At 43.7% G+C, this 6,783-nt stretch overlaps 1 pseudogene; it reads left to right on the forward strand.

The window, feature by feature from the left end:
• The first annotated feature begins 641 nt into the window (after positions 1-641).
• LOC140912795 (olfactory receptor 5AR1-like) lies at positions 642-1,574 on the forward strand (annotated as a pseudogene).
• The last annotated feature ends 5,209 nt before the right edge of the window (positions 1,575-6,783 follow it).

Genomic DNA, 6,783 nt, shown 5'->3' on the forward strand with positions numbered 1-6,783 from the left:
TGATAAATGTCTACCTTCTTCACACCTCAACATCAGAAAAAAAAAACAACTTTAAATAAATCTTCAGCTAGTACAAGTCCTTCTGCACTAGTGTGATTCTGTGGTCACAAAGTTTGCCATGGAATTCACCCTGTTGCTTCCAGAATGGTGGCCCAGAATCTCCACTTCCATTAAATAGGCCTCAGGTGTCCAGCGCTTTGTGGAATTGACCTTCAATGCATAGCCAATGCAGTGCCATCTGCTTGTGTCTGCAGGCTTCCTAAAACAATAGCTCTGAGAAGTATTAACACTCCCATTCATCTTAATCAGAGCTCTGGGGTGTCCTTGTGTGTGGGGTTTCCACTTCCAGGATGCCATAGAGCAGCCAGGCACTTCACATTTTGTTTCCTGTCACCTTGCCCAGCTAGTACAAGGAGGAGTTAATTGGACCAGGCAGTCTGAGTTGCTCCAGGTAGGAGGGAGCCTGGGCCCATGTCCAACTTGCAGCTAGGGAGCATAGGGAATGACAAGTACATTGCGGCGGCTCAGGCCGAGGGGAGTCAGAATGCGTGTGAAGGATCCGCTCTTGGTCCTTTCTTGGCTCCTGTTTAATTGTACGTTTCACTTTTCCCCTGTAAAGGAGGAGATCATGGGTGGAAGAAATGGCGGAGGGAAATCACACCGTGGTTACAGACTTCCTTTTCCAGGGGTTCATGGATCTTCCGGAGCTTCAGGTCCCCCTCTTTGTGTTGTTCCCAATGATCTATGTTATCACCCTGGCGGGGAATCTAGGGTTGATAGTCTTGATCAGGTTCAACTCTGGACTCCACACCTCCAGGTACTATTTCCTCAGCAGTTTGTCTCTTGCCGACGTCGGTAATGCCTCGGTTGCTGATGACTTTGGGGGTTCAAGGCAAACCCATTTCTCTCACCGCATGCACAGCACAGGTTTCCTTTGTCTGTAACTTTCTGACCAAGGAAGCTTTGCCTGGTGGCAGTAATGGCATCTGATCACTTCCTAGCCACCGGTAGCACCTTGCTCTAGAGCCTCATCATGTCAACGATACTGTGTGTGTTACTCGCGGTTGCTTCCTACATATGTGGCTTTGTGAATGCGGTTCTTCAGACTCCATTTATAATTTGCCCTGTCCTTCTGTGACTCCAATGTCATTCACCATTTCTTCTGTGACATTCCCCCAATCCTTAAGCTGTCCTGCTCCGACACCCGCAACGCTAACACAGTGTATTTCACCTTGTCCACTATAGTGGTCATGACTACGATTCTCATTGTACTATTCTCCTACATGTACATCCTCATTGCCATCCTGAAGATCCACTCTGCCAAGGGCAGAAGCAAAACCTTCTCCACCTGCGCCTCCCACCTGATGGCCGTAACAATTTTCTACGGGACGGTGATCTTCATGTATTTACAACCCAGTTCCAACTACACCACAGACCCAGACAAGATCATCTCTGTGTTTTATATACTCATAATTATCATGCTGAATCCCCTGATCTACAGCTTGAGGAACAAGGAGATGAAGGACGCCTTTAGAAGGATGATAAACAGGAAGGTTTGCTCTCAGTTAATATAATTATTGGGATTTGTGCTTATCAATAAACAAGTGATGAATTAATAGTGAATTCTCTGTGTCATAGCTCTGATTTCTTTGTTTTAACTGTATTCTGTGGCTTATTAAAAAAAAAAAATGGAATCCAAGACTGTTAATCTTGGAAATTCAGTGTCCCATGTTCAGAAATGACTGCGAGGCTGCAAAGAATACAGACGCTCCCCGACTTATGCAAGCATTCCGTTCCAGAATGCCTCGTGTACCTTGAGTTTTGCGTAAGTTGGAAACGTATCTCCGACCATTACGTGCAAAAAAAAAACCCAAAAACTCCTATTTCTAGTTTACAGAACTTTTTCCATAATCTCGGATTTGCGTAACTCGGGGAGAATCTGTGCACTATTGTAAGGGAGCATTTGTCACAGTTCCTCTCTGACTCCCTTTGCTGGATATGCACCGACTTGTGTTGAGGGGAATCCCATCTTGGATCCCCAGTTGTTTTAAGGTGCCAGAGATTGAATGGAGTTAGTCACTGCTGCAGTCTTGGGGTTCCTAGGCACACTATAGGGTGCAGGCCCTCTGCCTAGCGCCCTTTCTGGAGAGCTAGAACCTGCTATCTAGCTGCCTAGTCCCTGGGCTCAGGGATGACTTTTCGGACTCTGCCATAGCTTAAACACCCCCTGTCCTAGAATGCCACCAAACAGTGTGAGCCTTCTGGGTTACAGCTGAACTCTCCCATAGGGCCACGCAGTATGTATAAATAACATAACACAGAGAGAGAGACACTCTGAACAGGAATCTAACACGGCAGAGCGAACACTTCACCAGTAAAGCACAAGCTCATTTAGACAAGGACCCACATCCTAACTTCAATGGGCCTCACTAGCTCATCCTTTCCTTGGGAGTCCCCTTGTGTATACATCTATGTTCAGAAAGACTGCTCCTCTCCCTCCTCATAGAGCTCCTACACGCAGCTCCTCTCAGTTTGAGCTGGTCAGGTAGAGCCCAAATTCAGCAGCTTTTGCCCTTTTATAACCATCTTACTCGTGACCTCATGATCATCCGCTGCGGATGGCCAGATACCCCTACCAGGCAACCACTGCTTCCCCCTCCCGCCTCCCGCCCGCATCAACAGAAAGTTTAGATGGAAAATTTTCAACCACCCCCAGCCAGGAACAGATCCAAAGCTCATTGAAGCCAATGAAAAGACTCCGATTGACTTCAGTCAATATTTGGCTCAGTCTGCAGGAGTTTAAGTAGGGATATTCAAAAGGCACCAAACTCTCATTCCAGGGAGTTGTCCAGTGAACTGGATGTCTAACTGCTCATTGAAAATGTGTATTTGCTCACGGGCAGTTGTTGATTGCACTATGGGGTTCCAATCCTGGACCGGTATTAAAGTGTTGAAAGGAAAATAGCATTGGCAGCCAAATGACTTTGGCCCACACACGTATTGCCAGTTTAAGAACATCACGATGTTAATCAATAGAGTAACTTTGATGTCTTTTTAGTTATGGCACTATAGCTTCATTCCATTTTGCACATATATGGAAAAATCAGAAGTAGTATTCCTAGGAGCACAAGAAGTGGATTTAAGTGATTGATGATTCAGAGAAAACTTCCCTGGACTAACCAGAGCAGATGAATATTCATATGTCAGTGTGTGAGCAAGCTTGCTAGTGCTCTGAATATTGATAGCCCCATCACACTAGTACTTCATAACGGGTACTAGTCCATCACAATCGTACATCTTTATAAATTGATTGGACTACATGTATCCTTTATCTGTCCCCACATCATACTCACAAGTCAATGGAGTTACTTCTGGGATGAATCTGTCTCAGGGTTTACAAAGTCCAAAGAAAGCCAAACAAAGCAGACCCTTGACATAATTTCATGATCACCAGAGAAACTCTTTCATAGGTTGGTGAGAAGATAAAGAAGTAAATTGAAGCACTCCCATAAAAATGTCTAGGATTGAGATCTATGGTGCTGAACTAATGTGCACTGGAGAGACTCCATTGAGTCCAATGGCCAATGGCTCTGGTCCTTAATGAATGACAAGGGGGCTGGTATAGTTTTCTTCAGATTGATTTGAATGAGAAGGGACAGCTCTTTTTTTTATACACAGCTGTTCTCTGGGAGAAGGTGTTACTGTACAAATTGTCTTGGCAAATTATCTTAACTTCAGTTACACTACAAATAGGTTTAACTTATTCATTACTCTGGCAGAGCAAGTGTTAATATTGACATTATTTCTGTATCATGACTCATATATTGTTTTCCTAACCATTCCCAATATGTTTTCTTGCCCAATTAGATAACGACAGAATTGCTCAAAAAACAACGTTTTAATGAGGCCCACAGCAGCTTATTATAATCCATAATAATAGATGCCATCTACATAGTTCTCCAAACTTTGGAGAATTATGTCAATATGAACATTACTGGCATAACCAGTGCTGGACAATAGCATTTACTCTTTCCCTTTTTTTCCCCTTTCAATATCTTTGCTTTCGGGCCAAATTAATCTCTGGCATCATTCTTTTATGCCACGGCTATATTTGGCCCATTGTGTCCAAAGCCATGACAAATTAAACCAGGTCACTGCAGGCATGAGTCTATGATCCTTGCTCACATTGTCTAGCACTTACTCATAGCAGGAGCCCCAATGAGATCAAGTTCTACTCAGTGCAAGTAAAGCCAGATCGGTTTAGGTTCCAAATAAACTAAAAATGTTAATGTGCACAAGACAGACAAGAAGGGGCTTTAATCCATATATAACAACATGTTAGAGCATCTCGAAACTATAGGCTCGATTCTGTTGTCCTTACACTCAATAGCCCCTTACTGTGAGAGTGGTCTCATGGACTTCCACCTGCTGAAAAAGTGTGAGTAAGGCCATAAAAATCTGCCATTAAAAAGCCATGAAACTATGTTAGGGAAATAAGCAGAATATCTTATTTAATCTGGAAGAAACAGTGCAATCCTCAGAATGTTTTATGTCAATTCAACATTAATACAAATCAGTACTGAAAATGATGGTGAAGTGAAATACACTCGGCCAGATTCTAAGCTAGTGTAAATCAGCATCACCACATTGATGCCAAAGGGGCGGAAACCCCAGGTAATGTAATGTAACTTGAGGGAGTGCCACTTAAATTAATGTGGCTATATCGCCAGTGGGTGTAAATCATCTTTGCCCCATTGAAATCAATTCCATACGGCTAAATTGAGTGGAAATCCATCAACCTCAACAAAAACCTCACAGATACAGATTGAAATCAATGGCGCTCCAGCTCCAGTTGGTGTAAGCTAGCATCACTACATTGCAATCAATGGGGCCAGATCCCCAGCAGGTGAAAATCAGCATTAGCTCCATTGGTGCTAATGTGTGAGACCCCAAAGTAAATAGGTGGAGTGCTACTGAACGCATTGGGCCAGAACCATAACTAGTTAAAATTGGTGTCATTCCATTGAAGTCAGTGGGGCTACACACATTTACACAGGAAGAAGATCTGGCCCTTATGACCATAGGATTTCCCAAGGCACATAAATGACTTATGGGCAAATGCCCCTTATTGAGGCAGCAGTCTGGCTTGTTCTATCCAATTGGGAGATCATGTCCTTAACTTGTAACCTGGTGTAGATATGTAACCCACACACCGCCTGGGTGTGGTGCTCTGTCCCATCTGCTGGCACTGAGACCACTCAGAGAGAGTTTAATGAGTCTACCCTACATCCTTAGTCAAGAGCCATGTGGCTTTTAGCTCATGTGGTAGAGCCTCATGTACTAAGCTGCAGAGGTCCCAAATTCAATCCCGACCGCCGAAGACTGGGGCCTGTCGGTGTTACAGATGCACATCAAATTATCCACCCACAGGGGCAAGTGTGAATTGTCTGATGTTCATAGCTTCCCAACATTAACCTTTATCCTAACCATACCCCTGCAGAGTTTGGGGAAGTTATGGGGCAGACTCTTGTTCCATGACTGAACTAACCTGTAGAAGCTACCAGTTCCCCTTGGTCTCATAGAAACATGGGGATTGCCAGACAGGTTCAGACACAAGGTCTATCTAGTCCAATAGCCTGTCTATGACAGTGGCTTATACCAGATGCTTCTAAGAAAAGCGGAAGAAGCTCATAGTAGGCAGATGTGGGATAATCTTCCCCCAACATTAGGTCACTGGAGAATGAAAATAGTGATATATTAGGTGATGGTCTGTTTCCATCTTGGCATTTTGTCAGAGGCCCATGCAGTGGTTATTCCGATGTTGTTTAATCTGTTCTCCCTAAGAATCTTCTGCATTGTCAGCTTTGTCCACAACCCTCCCTGACTTTGTATAGGTCCATATCTGAGTCTGCACTGGGATCAGAGTGAACCTCACATGATCTAAGAGTTTGATGGAAATATTTTCCACATACCAGGCCCTGAGTTCTCTCTCTGATCCCACAGGATTGACATATACTTTTCTCTGCAGTCCTAGCCTCCTTTCAATTCTGTCACAGTAGTGTTAGAATTGAGATTGTGTGATCTTAGCACACCAGGAGTTGAGCACAGTCTAACAAAAGAGAATATAAAATAGATGGGCCTGTATATTTAACAGCATTCTCTACTGAGATGCAATTTCAGAACAGCTCAGGTATTTGTATGATTTCAGCATTCTTTTACCTGAGTTTCAATCTACAGAGGACACCCAACCTAAAGCACTAATGGTAACTGCAATTCACCTTTAAATCAAGAATAAGAGGCCTGTGATTTACAAACAGAATCTCATGAGGTCTAGCCTTACTGAGTACAACAAACTGCAGACACCCTGTAAGTAGAATCCTGGAAGTGTGCTACTCCCATAATAACCCAGTGGTCAGTGGATTGAAACCAGGGTCAGCTAGCCCTGGCCTGTTTATTATTTACGGGTATAAAATGCCCATGACTAAAGTTAGTCTGGAAAGTGGAAGAAAGTTTCTAACCATCAGAGGAGGGAGGTTCAGGAACAGCCTCCCACTAGAATTAGTGGAGTTATACAACCTCACTCGATTTAAAGTGGAGTTGAATAAGTTTATGAATGGGATTATATCACGTTGCTGCCTGCAACAGCAGTAGACTGGACTCAGTGACCTCGGGGGGTCACTTCCTTTCCTATGTTGCTCTTGGGATTGCCAATATTAATGAGCCTGCATTATGCACAACCATTTTTGTGCAATTCAAAGAAATGCTGCAACCTGAGAAATCAGG

The sequence above is a fragment of the Lepidochelys kempii genome, chromosome 6 (assembly GCF_965140285.1).
Source record: "Lepidochelys kempii isolate rLepKem1 chromosome 6, rLepKem1.hap1, whole genome shotgun sequence".
NCBI classification, from domain to species: Eukaryota; Metazoa; Chordata; order Testudines; family Cheloniidae; genus Lepidochelys; species Lepidochelys kempii.